General features: G+C 43.1%; 1 long non-coding RNA gene across 1 annotated transcript in view; it reads left to right on the top strand.

The window, feature by feature from the left end:
* LOC116439741 overlaps positions 1-11,878 on the top strand; it is a 38,086-nt gene extending 26,208 nt beyond the window's left edge. The window contains exon 4 of the long non-coding RNA XR_004238255.1: positions 8,603-11,878. This is a non-coding gene — a long non-coding RNA (uncharacterized LOC116439741). The remainder of the gene's footprint in view (positions 1-8,602) is intronic.
* Positions 11,879-15,716: the final 3,838 nt, after the last annotated feature.

Genomic DNA, 15,716 nt, shown 5'->3' with positions numbered 1-15,716 from the left:
AGAGACTGAGACACACTGTCCAAGTGGCCAAACTGGACAGCCTGGCTTTCTGTGCTCCTGGTTCTTCTTTCCTTCAATGAAATAAAGCTTCTTATTCCGGCAGAGAAAGCTGCTCTTGCAGAGATTATTCCTAGGACAGCACCTGGCATGAGATATCAGCAAGGATTTCAGTCATGTCCAACATCACTGCCCACTTTTGGGGTGCTTTTTCTCACCATCCATGAAGTTCTGAGGCAAGTGTGGGTTGCCTGTGCCTGCTGAGGTGATGCCACACGGTCACACATCCTAACCCAGGGCCTTCCAGCTTGTGTGCTGCTCTCCTTGTGACTGCTGAGGTCCTGGGCTGAGCTGAACAAAGGGACTCTGTAATGCTGCCACTGAAGGCACAAGAGAGCATGCTCTCCTCAAACACAGCCCCCTCTCAGACCAGGAGGCACTTTTACATCCCCACATAATACACATTTGGGTTTTTTTCACCAGGTGCCTTTTTGGAAGTGGTTGCACCTCACCATGAATTTTCCTGGGTACTTAATGGTTAACATGGAGAGGGAAAGGGCCATGTAGAGATGCTCTCTCCTTTCCAGCTTGTATCCATGTTCAGTTTATTTTCACCCTACATATAGGGTGAGCACTTTTGCCACAGGGCCTTCTCCTAACTTGATGAATCAGAAGTCAAAATCAACATGGAAATAGTCCTCCATCTCCTACATATTTTTTTCTTTTCAAATCGGAAGAGTCTGACTGTTTTCATAAATGCTGGATGCAATCACAAATGCTATATTTTCTTGTATAAATTATCCTTGTGTATTGAAATATAAACAGCCAATGGGAAAGAAATTCAGTGTACATTTCTTTCACTGTTCAAGGCAAAAATGTGTACTTATCTGCTGAGAAATACTCTGCTTTTGCAGTGGAAACCAATCATCAATACCAATTTACCAGCATTTTAATGATCACCTGTGGGAATCCTGGGAATTGTAACAATTAATCATCACAAGAAGATCATAGAAAAAAATAATAGGGACCAAGAGTTCCTATGGCAAGTGCAGCCAGTGTTGACAGTGACACTTAGTAGTACCATTAAACTGCTTGATTCCAGTGTTTTTGAAGGAAAATTTTAAGGCAGCCTTAGGAAGATACTGAGACTAGAAGTGCTATCAATGCAGTGAGTCACTGTGTGCCCAGCCCAAAGTCCCCTGGGCTCTGAGAGCCAGGAGGTGACCATCTCCATCCCCTGGGATGATCTGGAAGCTGCAGAGCTCGGTGCAGAGCTCGGTGCAGAGCTCGGTGCAGAGCAGAAGCTGTGAAATGCTTCAGCCTGCTGACACACACAAGATCAGACCAGGCACTTTCCTCTCACGTGCATCACTGAGAAAATGTTTTGTGAGGCTGTCACTATAAATTACAGCACCAGGTGAAGCCTGCTGCTGTGGGTGTTTCAGTTCCTTGGCTTCTTCCCACAAGACTGTCTTGGGGAAGGGATGTTTATGTGCCGGTCTCCATGGCAGTTTACTTGGCAATGCCCAGGAGGTAAGGCAGAAAATGAGAAAATATCAGACTGTCTACTTCACACTTTTCCTTACTCAGAATCATTTATCACAATGTAATTGAGGGCTAAGGAACAGAGAGGCAAAAGACAAAGTGTGCTGGATAACCTCCAGGGAATGTAACTTTAATATAAAGTCTAGTAAGGGGTAACTGCTCGTGTTGCAGCTTTCACTGTCAGGTTATTCAGAGGGTCTCTTTTTCTACTTTAAATATGCATCACACAAGCAGAATAGGATGAGATTTGCCTTGTGTTTGGAGGAAAGATTACAAGACACACAAGTAGCAGTTGTGGCTTGGGATACCTGTGAACCTAGATGCTGGGGGATAATTCTAGGAAAGTAACAAGAGACGTTCCCTGGCTCCATAGCCATTGTCCATCCAAGGCAGGGTAATTGGCCAGCTGTCCTCACCTCATTTGCTTGTATCACTTATCACTGAGTCATCACTTACTCTATAAAATTCAATCAAAATTGGCAAATAGATTTGCAAGTTTTTAGAGGGAACAACCAGACAGCAGAATGCAGGGCAATGAATGCACGGCAACGAATGCACATGGTGTGTTTCCATAGAAAGCCAGGCTAAACCAAAACTCCAGTGCTTGAAAAGTTAGTAATGAAATTACTTCCTTAGGAGTGTTTGCTGGTTTCCTACAGGGAAAATTTAAAAAGAAAAAAAAAAAGCAAAATAAAAAAAAAGCGCTTTATTTCATTTTTATTGAATGGCATTCATCGGAGACTGTCCCCACTGGTAGTTCAGGATGTGAACCTGTGTGTTGTTCTGTGTAAAGAAAATTTTCCTTTAAATAATAAATGTGTTTCTTTAAAAGTTCCAGTCCTCTGTTCCCTTGCTTATCCACCAAAGTAAAGAATTGCCCAAATTAATGTGAGCAAAATTTACCCACAAGCCCAGAGTATTAACTGGGAAATTCCAGTACTCTTGAAACGTGCAATAAGAGAAAGTGGAATTACTAAAAATATAAAAGCCAAAGCCCCTATTGAGGTCCATGTATTCTTTGTTTATGCTACTACAGAGTGTGACAGACAAATGTGTAGAGTTTGCAAAACCCTTTGGGAATCCCTGAAAAATGAAGTGGGGGAAAAGAAGATTAGCTCCTCACACAAGGGCATAATAAAGCTACTGAACATTTCTGTCTTAATTGTGCTTCATGCTAGAGTATAAGGGGAAGTTACCACAGCTGAATAAAATGCTGAACTCTCCTAGCAGCAAAATGCCTCCTTTAATATAACAGCAGGAACATAAACCTCTCACTTATAAGATATAGTTAAAAAAGGCTTATAACTCACAGAGGTTTTACATGGAATGAAAAACAAACAAACAAAAAAAAGAGCCTGTAAGGTTACTATTCCTGAAATATGATAATCCAAATCAGCAGTTTAATTTGCACTTCCGCATATCAGAGTTAATATTCCCATTGCATACAGACATAATAAAAAATGCTGTTCCGTTGACAACAGAAGGTAACATTGTGCATTTTCATTTTTTTAATTTCATTTTCTCACTCGTGAAATACGCCTTTTGCCACCTTTCAGTGTGTTTGTCCTCCTCAGCTGGAGGATAATAAACCATATCTAACACAGTATCTGCTCAACAGAACTGAAAAATCCTTCCAAAAGGGAGGAGCACAACCCCTACTTGTAGCCTTAACTCATGGGAAACAGAACTGTGTGTTTGTTGTAGAGTGATTATGGTGAACGATAACGAGAAAAAACGGGAATGCCACGGAACAGTCAAGTGACCACAAATGAGGTAGGATGGAGCTCAGTTCAGTATGGACGTGTGAGGAGAGAGGAGTCTTCACTGCTGTTACCTGAATATGTGATTTCTGGAAGAGAAACAAAAACTGCTTGCTGTGCAGCTGAACTGAGAAGCAGGATTTTGTTCACTCTCACTAATGGATCAGCTGAGAGTCAAATAGAGGTGTCTACCCAGGAGCTCCCATTAGGGTCTGCAGAGAGGGATGGTCCAATCTAGTTCCCTAAGTGCATCCCACCTGGCCTACACAGAAGGACGTAGGTCTTGTCTCATATCTGCTCGCCCTGGATAGGTGGGTGATTGAGGGCACCTCAAACAGGTCTAGAAGTCTTTATTTATTTGTTCCTGCACTGGCTCCATCTGCACTGTGATATGGGGCTGGACACCTGCAGTGCGTGTAAATGCCCATATTGCTGACAGCCTCATTTAGTTATCTGCAGTATGGATCCTAAAGTAATCCCTGTGATCTGTGTAGACAGGAATGACAAGAGTTGGTTAAGTTTGCGTTTCTTTCTTCTGTAGGGTTGTGATGGGGGTGGGAGGCGGGGTGTGCTGCCCCTAACACAAGGGAGAAACAATCCTCCCCTCTATATATGTGTATAACTAGGTAATGCATTAAAATCTCTGCTTTGAAAGATAAAATATTGCTTTATGCAGCCCCTCCAAGCTCCATAAACTAGAAATTACCCCACTGATTCCTGATCATCATTGCCTGCCCACAAGGCCTGGTCTCAGGCTGCAGCTGAGAGGTCCAAGGTGGGAGTTTGTGCTCATGGGATGCTTGTGAGAAGGATCTTTTAGTGGCAGCCAAGTCCATGACTTCTCACAGCCATGTGTTGCCATGTGCAGAACATCTCATGGCTGGAAGAGAGGGTATCTGGAGCAGGCCCTAAGCATTTTGTGAAGAAGTCACCTTATTCAACAGCAGCATTTCCCTCCAAGCCAGTTTCTACTTGAGCAAGAGCCAAAGGGATTCCCTTTGCTCTTCCTCTGCAAAGGAGAGCTTTGTGGGAGCAGTTCTCCAGGCAGCTGATACAACAAAACAAATACAACGGCATAGCACATCCAATGTTTTGGGGTCCCTTTGGGTGTGTTCAAGGACTCTTCATATCCTGGGCTTCAGGTCCCAAAGGACTCAATTTTAGACCTAGTCGCAGTGGATGAAGGCAGGATTAGGAGCCAACTCACCTTGGTCCTATAGTAAATTCAGCCTCTGGCTGATACCTGAGCAAGCAGACTCGTGCAAATGAGCCGTTTTTGGTGAAATTCAGGCATATCGTTGCTTCTCCTGATGAAATTATGTCTCAGAGGTGTGCTGGCATTTAAGCTCAGTTTTAGGTTTCCCCATCCAAAGGGATTTGCGAATGAGAGGCGAGGCTGTCTGGGCTGCAGACATGTCTCACCAGATGGCACTGTGCTCACAGGCTGGGACAGAACCGGGAGGCCAAGTGTCCAAGCAGGAGGTGTGGAGGTGTTCGTGTGGCGTGTAGATGCACAAGCAAGTTCCCAGACCTGACTGGGGGGCTGCAGCTCCCGGTCCACAATCTTAACATTCCCCAACTCCACTTAAAAGTGGGGACAATGTTGAAACTAAGTCATGTTCCCTTGCACGTTGGGTGGGCTCCGAGTGCCTCCGGCACAGCCCTTGGGGGAAGCAGGGAAGCGCCGTGTCCCGTGCATTGAGCACACCGGACAGCAACACCGTTCACAAGGTGGCTTTTGTTTTCATACTATCTCCTTGGGGCAGCACTTCCCTAAGTCCTCTTCGACTGAAACGAGCTGTAAGACTCACAGGGGTAGCATGAGGAGCAATGGATTAGTGCTGCCAGAGCAGAGCCTGCCACAGAGCTCTCCTCACAGCTGTGTCCCACGGGCTGCTCTGTGTTCTCTTCAGAGTCTGCTTGGCTCAAATCGTGCCTCTGTGTAACAGGTATGTATGACCTCACAGAAAAAAATTATGTTAGTTTTTTGGTGTTTAGTTTTTTTAATCTTGCCATTCTGTGTTCCCCTGTGAGGGGTTAAGAGTCAAACCACTGCTTTGGAAGACTTCCACAAAGACAGTCCCCTCTGGTCAGGTAATTTTAGCGATCTCTTCTCTCAGTTCACTGATTAGTTCAGGTTACTTACAGCCTAAGATTTAATACTTAATTTCCAGGAAAGCTTGCCCATGCTTTACCTGACCTGGCAAATCTACTATTCAAGAACATCAGATACACATGAATTATAATATATAGTCAGCTTTTCCTTAATGCACCTGAGGCTTTGCTGCTCAGCCTTGCATGAGCACATATTGGTAATTTGGTAGTAGTGAAGGCACTTCTTATCTGATCTTTGGTTTTGAACTGTGAAATAGAGGTGATGATGCACTTTTTCCCTCTATTGAACTTCTGTTTTGGCTAAATTCTCCAGCATGATAACTGTCTTGTTTTGTACAAGCAACATGAAGCCTGAGTGCCAAGGCTGGTGGAACCACTGTGGATTAATTTCATGAATAATAATACTAATAAAAACATGGTGAGTCATTTTAATTGACACTGATGACTTTAATGTAATTAGCATTAGGAAAATGCCAATATTTATATTTGCTAAAAATGTTAGCATATTTTGTTAAAAATTATAGCAGCAGAAGGAAAGAAAGAAAGAAAGAGAAAAAGAAAGAAAGAAAAGAAAGAAAGAAAGAAAGAGAGAAAGAAAAGAAAGAGAAAGAGAAAGAGAAAGAAAGAAAGAGAAAAAGAAAGAAAGAAAGAAAGAAAGAAAGAAAGAGAAAGAAAGAAAGAAAGAGAAAGAAAGAAAGAAAGAAAGAAAGAAAGAAAGAAAGAAAGAGAAAGAAAGAAAGAAAGAGAAAGAAAGAAAGAAAGAAAGAAAGAAAGAAAGAAAGAAAGAAAGAAAGAAAGAGAAAGAAAGAAAATGAAAGACAGATAATTTTTAAAAGAGTGGTATGGTGAATCTGATTTTTCAGCTCAATCTACAGTGTTCAGCTAACTTAGGCTACTAAAACAAAGGCTAAGGGCATAGACTTAATCTATGTAAATATACCAAGGATAAAGAATTGCTTATGCAAAATAATAATTTTAAAAATTTCGATCAAGTGAGTATAAATTTGCCATTAAATAGAATCTGATTTCTAAACCATCAGAGAAGCAAGGGTAGGAAAAAGCTTCTCATTACCTATAGAAAATGTCTTTTACTAGGCTGAGAGGGCTACCAGATGCAAAAGCTCTTTATTTGATCTGAAACAAAGTGGTCTGAAACTTCAGATCATCTACAGTTGCTTTAACTTTAAATTCATTAAATTAACCAACTGAAGATCTTACTTTGGGGCTTGTCTTTTGGTTTGTTTTTGTTGTTTGGTTGTTGGGGTTTTTTTTCTGGCATTGATGTGTTTGGGGTAGGTTTGTTTAGATGATTTCTCATTATTTCTGGAGCTGTGTGTGTGGAGAGGTTGTGTGCAGGGGTCAGAAGGCTGCCATGGAAAGGCCTCTCTGCATCATATTACTGCTTTTGTAAGGCGATGAAGTGATGGAGCAACTGTGAAAGAAGGACACTGAACCTGAGAACTCAAGAGGTCTTTTTGCTAAACCTGAGTCTTAAAAAATGGATTTGTAACCAAAACTTGGCTTGATTCACCACTGGAAGCTGCCTGAAGTTCCTTCCACAAAACATATGGCATATATGGCATATACAGAGTTTTGCCTAAAGTCAGAGAAGATATTTTGGGATTCTGTAACTCCTGCCATCTCATTTTCTCTCTAAAAATACCTACTTCCCAAATCCAAAGATACCTGAGCACTTGGAGCAACAACAGAAGGTCCCTCCTGTGCACAGTAACTTTTCCAGAAACACAGATGCTCCCTTGAACAATCTACCTCCACATGGGTAGAAATCAAAGCCTTGGGACAGGTGAGGAAGTTTTTCCAGACAGAAGGACACTGAACCTGAGAACTCAAGAGGTCTTTTTGCTAAACCTGAGTCTTAAAAAATGGATTTGTAACCAAAACTTGGCTTGATTCACCACTGGAAGCTGCCTGAAGTTCCTTCCACAAAACATATGGCATATATGGCATATACAGAGTTTTGCCTAAAGTCAGAGAAGATATTTTGGGATTCTGTAACTCCTGCCATCTCATTTTCTCTCTAAAAATACCTACTTCCCAAATCCAAAGATACCTGAGCACTTGGAGCAACAACAGAAGGTCCCTCCTGTGCACAGTAACTTTTCCAGAAACACAGATGCTCCCTTGAACAATCTACCTCCACATGGGTAGAAATCAAAGCCTTGGGACAGGTGAGGAAGTTTTTCCAGACAGCTCCATACGTTGGTCAGAAAGCGACAGCTGCCGTTTTAGTGGTGGATGAAGGACCACTGAGACAGAGCAGCCACCCACCCACTTTGAGGTCCTTGCTCATTGGTACATGCTGGAAGTGGCAGTGTCACCAAAGAGCTCCTCCCTGCACAGAGCTCTCTCTGACACAGCAGCAAATGAAGACAAATTTAACTGTTGCCGTCTAATGGGTGGCATCTAATAATCTAGGTATGACATGCACTCGTGTCCACTGCTACTGGGCTCCTCTCTGGGAATCAGATCCAAATTTCAAACACTGAAATGTTGCTGTTGGGATGTCCCAGCTGACATTAAGGACAGTGGAGAGCTGCTCTGTACACAGACAGTGGGGTCTGTGGTGGGATTCAAGAGGTGAAAAGGGTCCTAGACATGCTCCATACACAGAATCCATCCAAATATCCAAGTTCCAGTTACGCTTCCCTCACAAGAAAAGGTGTTGAGAGTTTCCCACTCCTCATCCTTGAAAAGAAAAGCATGGAGTTTTTTACTGTGCCAGAGAGCAAAGTTTTATCCATCTAGTCCTTCCCAGGAATGATGTTACTGGTAGCAGTGATGTTGAAAGCACTTTGGAGAGAAATTCATCTCCGTATATTACCAGGAAATTTGTGTTGAAATGGCAAAGGATGAGGAGTTGAAAGCTGAAATACGTTGGGTATTTGTCTTCTTTGGTAACAGAATTTACTTTGTGAGGAGGATGGAAGAAAATCAGAAGAGAAAGAAATATTATATCCTGCTGCTGCAACTTCACATATTCATGGCAGGTGCTCAAATGTCAAAAATTTATACCCAAAGGTTTCATTCACTATGTCACCACTGCACACAGTGTTTAGTGTCCTGTTTTCTGTGCTTGCATCACCAGAACCACTTGTCTAGAAAAACAATGTTTTGCTAAAAATTCAGAAAGTATTTGACTAAAGAGTATTCTTTCCATCAAACAGCTCCTGGAGGAAGGGATGAAGCAAACTGAGAGAAGAAGGAAAAACTTTTCTACTACCATTTACAAAGAAGAAAATATCTCACCTGGGAAGAAGACTGAGAGGCTGTCCCAGAGAGAAAGACTTTCTTAATGAACAGAATTGTGTCTATTCCCATGTAAAAAAAGTGGGTTTGGAAGTTCAGACAAGGAAGTATTTTACTAGAAGCTGCTTTTCACTGAAGTACTGGGACATTTGAAAAAACCTTGAAACAGAAAAAGCTGGAACAGATTTCCAGGGGTTATCTCCTAGCAGTCATGATGGTTTTTAATCTTGGTTTCTACTACAGTCCTCTTGAAACATCTCATTCTTCCTGCCTGTCCACAGTTACTCACTGGATGTTGATTTTAACATCAAAGAATCTGGGTTAGTGAAGTGAATTTGGCTCAAGGTCTCACAAAGAGGTCACTGTGACTCAGTGAAACATTCTACAGCCAAATAGAAACTGAACACTCTTGTCTAAATTTTAAGACAATTTCAGTAGAAAAATAGAGACAACTTCTGTCAGTAAAGTGCAGGATCCTGCAGGATCAGAGGCTGAACTGCACTAAATGCATTTAAAATGTACATAATTAGTAATTAAAATATTGTACATTTCCACAGAGAAGGTGTTCAAATGACCAAAATTTCAAAAACTAGAAACATAAACCCAGGTTAAAATACCTACCTTAAAGACAGACCTGATTTTTCTAATCCACTCATCCACCACTTCTTCCCAATGACTTTAGTGGAACCAACCCATTTAAAAGTCAGGCTACTCTCCTAGAGCATGCTTTCAGGTAGATTTAGGATCACAGGTTTTCTTTTGAAAACCATCTGGTCTTGGCTGTATCCGTGCTCAGCTTTAGCTCCATCGTTTGTTTTAGTTCAAGTAACACAATATACAGCAGCACTTCCCTTGGCTGCCAGATTTAGTCATACAACCATAACGACACAATCTGAGAATGTGTCTAACATTTTACTGTATGCTTGTGTCTTCCAGACAGTTTTCCTAAGTAGGGGAGCTAGTGATGCTTCACAAGCAACCAGCATGAATATGGAGCAAAGTACTCATTTTGGCTTGTAGCCTGCCAGGAGCCTAGTGACTCCTTCCAGCTCCACCCACCATCCTTAGACTTTAAACCAATGGTTCCAAACTTGGTGAAATTCTGTCACTGTAGGTGAACAATGGATCACAGTCACCAGTGGGTACCAGAGACCCAGCTGCCTTTAGGACTGCACTTCTCTAAGTGTCGCGTGTCTCTGTTCTAGACTTTTCAAAATGCTACTTTTTCCAGCAGCATGACACAATTCTTTGGGGCTTTATTTCTTTTGATGGTAAGAGATGGTAGCAGAGAAGAGTAACAAGAGTCATAACAAGTAAAGACATAATTTTCTTCAAATTCATTTTACATCAGTTCACATAAGGCCTCTCTCTAGTCAGAGAATAGACTTAAGCTAGCATCAGACTTGTTAGCCATTAGTTCTGCACTCTTAAATTTGTCTGCAAAAAATTATTTTGATAGCAACCAAAAGAGTGTTGGCAGACTTGTGGAACAAAATGATATCATTTACTCATTTTCTGTGAGATAATAATGACATTTTAATTGAAAAATGTACTCTAATTACATCTTTATAAGCCTGCCTCAGGAGCACAGTAAAAGAACAAATGGCAATATTTTTACTGTACCACATGAGAAAAGGCTCTCAAAGTCTTATTTGTATCATTTCATGCATGTTCAGGAGATGGAAGCCTCATAAAAGCAAAATTATTTCCTGATTTTCTCTGATCCAAAGGAAACTTCAGCCACATGAATTAGAGGCAGACTCCGAGGTGGGACTCACTCATACACCCGGGTGTCCCATGCCCAGTATGTGTTGGGATATCTCCCTCAGCTTTCACCTGCAGCTCCCAAAGGACATAGGTCTCTATGTGTTATCTTTTAACAGACCACCTGCAGAGGGGTTCAGTGTTAAAAATGGCACTGGATGCTTCTGTTTAGGCACCTGGGTCTCTTCCTCCATGTCAGAGTCAAATTTGTTTTCCTAAGAAATTTTCCAGCTGAACCCTGAAAGGGCAGGAAGGAAGAAGAAATTACTCTCCCGGCCTTGGGTTGCTGCTCCTCTGCCATGGTTCCATGAGCAAGTCTTTTTTTGCAAAGAAACCAGGCTGAAATTGCTGCAAAGGGTAGATTTTTATTTATAACACAACCTACTCCCTCTGTGGAGCTGGAGGCACTGTGCAAAAAGTCATAATAAATCTTATGAAACAGGATAAATAAGTAAGCCCCTTGAATCCTAGCTGTAGAATTGAGGTAGAATTGTGAATGGAAAATTAGATTTTTGTTTTCTCTTCATTGTTCAAGTTCCATGTGATTTTGGAGGCTGTAAATATTTTGGGGTCTGTGAAGGGGCAGGAGACTGCCAAGGGTCAGGGAGATGAGAGTACCTCAAGCACCAGAGGGAAAAGGGCAGAGGTGTCTGTCCCTCAGTTGGGAACCTGCTCATCTGGGATGAGGGGAGCACTGCAGCGCAAAAGGCTAGTCCTGGCACAGCTCCTCACCCCTCTCCAAACCAGCAGCACTGGGAAGCATGGTGGGAAATGACTTAGAGAAATCCCAGGACAAGGATTTCTGGAAAGAAGATCAACTCCTCTGGGAGAAAGACCTCCCTTCTGGAGGGGGACAGCATTCTATGGGAAGAAAAAGAAACTGTGGACAGATAAAACAGCTCTCCTGGAGAAGATAAAGAGGCCCTCCAGGAATATAAAACAGCCTTAAGGATTATAAAATGTCCCTCCAGGTGGAGGCCTTTGGTCCTGAGAGAGGATATCTCCACAGGGAAAAAGCATGAATTTTTCTGCTAGGCTCAGAAATACGTGGAAAGCCATGCACACTGAAGTGGATACTTTATTTAAGTAGTGCTGAATTTCAACCATAGCTCTAAAATAACATCTGTCATCCTTGGTATAAATCAGACGAGGGGTTTTGGTGTGATTTTCTTTAAAGCCATTGCACTCATGCTTTCAGGACATTATTCATTCTTTTGAGGTTCTGCAGCCTAAGGAATGGGGTACACCTCTGGTTTCCTGGCCTGTTAACAGGACGTGTGGGTGGGTAAAGCCACAACAAGGTGGGAACTTCACAGCTGCGATCATCTTCTGGAGCTCAGAACAGCTCACCTGGCTCAGTACAGTATATATCAGCTAAATAAGACACTGATAAATGGTAGCAGTCAGATCGCCAATATTCAAGGGTCAGAGTTAACACTTGAGTCTTAATGAGACGACTTGTGCTGTTCCACCAGGTTTGGTGGAACATTTAATTTCCCACTGCTCTCGGGAGCATGACGGGAACATTTACCCTCTTGGGTGAGCCTCCCTCATCCGGTGTCTGTCTGAGAGAAGTTTTGGCATCAGCCTTGCTGACATGAACAGAGGGCAGGGAAGAAGTTGGAAGGATGACAGAAATCAGCAGTATGGGGGAAAAGATGAAAGCCGGAGGGAAAGCTGGCAGTAAGTCCCTCAAAGAGAGAAATAAATTTATCAGTTTGTGTATATTTGTGTGTGTATTGGTTTGGCACGGCCTGGTTTTTGGTAGCGGGGGAGCCACAGAGGTGTCTCCTGTGAGAACCTCCTGAAGCTTCCACGATGTCCAGCAGAGCCAGTCTCTGATGGCTCTGAAAGATGGACATACTGCGGGCCAAAACTGGGGCAGTGAGAGAGGTTGGTAGTACCTCTGTGATGACAGATTTAAGAAGAAAATCAAAACAAAGTACACACAGTTTTGCTTCTCATCAGAGAAGAGGAGGAGGTGAGAACATGTGAGGGAAAACAACACGGCCAACACCAAGGTCGGTGAAGAAGGAGGGGCAGGAGGTGCTCCAGGTGCTGGAGCCGAGGTGCCTCTGCAGGCCGTGGTGCAGAGCATGGTGCAGCAGCTGTGCCCCTGCAGCCCGTGGGGATCCACGGGGGATGCAGAGATCCACCCGGAGGTGCCCGTGCTGGAGCGGGTGGATGCCTGGAGGAGGCTGTGATCCAGTGGGAGACCCAGCGGAGGGGGAGGGCCCCTGCTCGCAGGCTGGAGCAGCCTGTCCTTGGAGGGCTGCGCCCCGTGGAAGAGAGAGCCACTCTGCAGCGGTTTGGGAGGGCTGTGTGCCCGTGGGAGGGGCTCACGCTGCAGCAGGGGCAGCGCGGCTGCTGCTCCTGAGAGTGGACCCACGCCAGGGAAGTTCATGGAGAACTGTCTCCCGTGGGAGGGACCCCACAGCGTCACAGGGAAAGACTCCTCTCCCGGAGCAGGGGAAGGAAATCTCGGTGATGGACTGACCAAACGCCCATGCCCTGTGTCCCTGCGCTCTTGGTGGGAAGGAGGGAGAGGCTGGGGGGTGGAAGGTGTTCTAAGGGCTTATTTTACTTCTCATTATCCTCCTCTGATTCTGTTAGCAATAAATTCACTCTGTAGCTTTAAGTTAAGCCTGTTTTGCCCTTCAAGTCTTTTTCTCCCTGTCCTTATCTCAACTAATGAAGCCTTCGTTAATTTTTTGTTCCGTCTCTCCTCTGCCGAGCAGGGGAGGCTGAGCAAGTGACTCTCGTGGGTGCCTGGTGTCATGCCAGTGTCAAACCACAATAATGTGTGTGAGAGCAGGAGAGGATGCACACAGGGACTGGTATTATTGTTCATCTGCTGAGCTCATATTGCCAGTGCAGATACAGGAGCCTCTGACAGAAAATCTTCAACAGCTGTAACGCAACACGTGGTCAACATTTAGCAATATTTCATAGAATCATAGAATAGTTTGGGCTGGAAGGAACCTTGAAAGTTCACCTAGTCCAACCCCTCTGCAATGACCAGGGACATCTCCATGTAGATCAGGTTGGTCAGAGCCCTGCCCAAACCGACCTTGAATATTTCTGGGGTTGAGGCAGCTACCACCCCTCTGGGCAACCTTTTCCACTGCCCCACCACTGTGATTTTATGTAATGTGAGTACAGAACCAGAGCTTTCTGCCAAGCTTTGGCACAGCAACTGCAGCTTTTATTTCCTCTTGAGAAACCAAACTCAGAGGTTTTATGTTTTCAGAGGTTGAACTGTAAAGGCTGTTCTTGAGACAAAATCTCCATTTGACTGTCTGTACATCCAAGAAGAACATGGGGGACAAAAACAACAGTGAAAAGTACCAGGTATTGAATTTTTCTCTGGAATGGTAGCATTAGTAGCTCATTCTCCTTCTATACAGGATTTTAGCACTGAATAGACTCAAAACAATGTAAGAAGCCTTTACAATTGCTGTTAAAGAATCTGATACTTCTGCAACTGTCAAGCATTCTTCGTCTGTCAGTCAAGGCTGTCACTCAAGTTCAGTCCTTTGTGATCTACTGAAGGATAAGGCTGCCTGTCCTGTTTAATTTTGCTCAAGTTAAATTATGCACTGTCTTTGCTGTCAAATCCATGAATATTTATTGTTCAATGAATAACCAGTCCATAAAGAAAAGCCAGCTGATTCAGCTAGGGTAGGAATATTTTGCAACCTTGGTTATTATTACTCTATAATTGCCATGTAAGGCAGAGATGAAAATGACCTATTAGACCATTCAGTGCAACTTTTTACGAATTTGGGACTCTTATGTGTTAGAGCTTTATTATTAGGTGCTACAGAGAAAAAGAACCTTTCAGAAAATAACAGTACTCAAAAAGCACTTGTCACTTAATAAATTTTAATGTCAAAAAGCCAAGAATTTATCTCAGTTATTCAAATCCACATGTCAAATTAACATCCATTTAAACTAAAATTAGGTATGCTCTCTCTGGCAAAGAGCTTGAAGCACATGAAATGCTCTTAGGAGAGCTGCTAGTCACTGCTGTCACAGCAGAGCAGAGCGGTGTTTCTCTGGTGCTGTTGGTGACAATACAACTGGTGTGAAGTTTAAGGCACTACACAGTGCAGCACAGAGGAGCCAGAAGTTCAGAGAAAAGCATATACCTATATGGTTTTAGACTGCTGGTAGCTCCCCCAAAAACATTCCATCCACCTGGTAGCTTCAGAGTGGCATTGCTGGGGAGAGACCACAGGCAAGAGGCTTTCCAGGGCTGGGTTTTTGAAGTGGGAAGGTCGAGGGCACCTGCTCTGTGTCCAGCAGCTCTGGACTGAGGATGAATTTCAGTCATGAAAGAGATCTCTGCTAACTCTCTGGAGTGGTACAGTAATGAGAGAAACAAATAAAATAACTCCCATATAAAAAAAAAAAAGGCACAGTTACATTTATCACCTCTGCGACATGCACAGGGAGGCTGTTAAGATGTGACATTCAGAGTGAAAAAATACACACCTCTCTTGGAACAGCAAGTCTGCTGATCTGGGGCAGGTTGGCTGGAGGGACCAGAAAAGAATTGTACATGTCTGAAGAAGTGAAGATGATTGACAGAAGAACTCCCCTAGAGTGGAAGGATCTAAAGAAGCTGCCAAGCCCACCTGTGCCTCAAAAGCAGCTGTACCTGTAGTGCTCTGTGTAAACTCTCTAAGCTGTTTTTCTTATTTATCCCAGCACTGGTGTTGCACCACCATCACTTTACTTCTAGGATTTTATTTACATTAACTTAATGTTGTTTTTTCTTTCAAAGCTTCTGCTTAAGCAATTCACAGCAGGACATTTTCTGCTCCAGGCCACAACAAAAGTGGAAATTATGGGCTGCAGCTTTGTTCTTCTAAAACCACAGAACATCCCAAAGCCCAAAGTGTCTTACAGAGGGGTGACAACTTCCACACAAAGTAATAAAGAGATTGAGTCAGTAGTGACAAATCAGCTTAAATATTTGGATGAGAGAAAGAAATAGCTCCTGAGCTCACCTGCACAATTTTGAAATGCAGCAGTGTCATCAGAAAGCATTCCTGACACAGCTGTGGAGCTAACTCGTGGGAGAGACAGAACATGCAAAATGGCAAAAAGTCATTTAAGTCAACTGACACGTCTAGATGTGTCACAAACCAGAATAGTAAGAGTGACAGAAGAAAATTAAATTTATTCAGTATACATATGTGTATATTTAGCTGTAATTATTGACTCTATGTGTCACCCATTGCGTAGGAGGAATGCAAAAAA

This window comes from Corvus moneduloides, chromosome 2 (assembly GCF_009650955.1).
Source record: "Corvus moneduloides isolate bCorMon1 chromosome 2, bCorMon1.pri, whole genome shotgun sequence".
NCBI lineage: Eukaryota > Metazoa > Chordata > Aves > Passeriformes > Corvidae > Corvus > Corvus moneduloides.
This window is presented reverse-complemented; position numbering and strand designations above follow the sequence as displayed.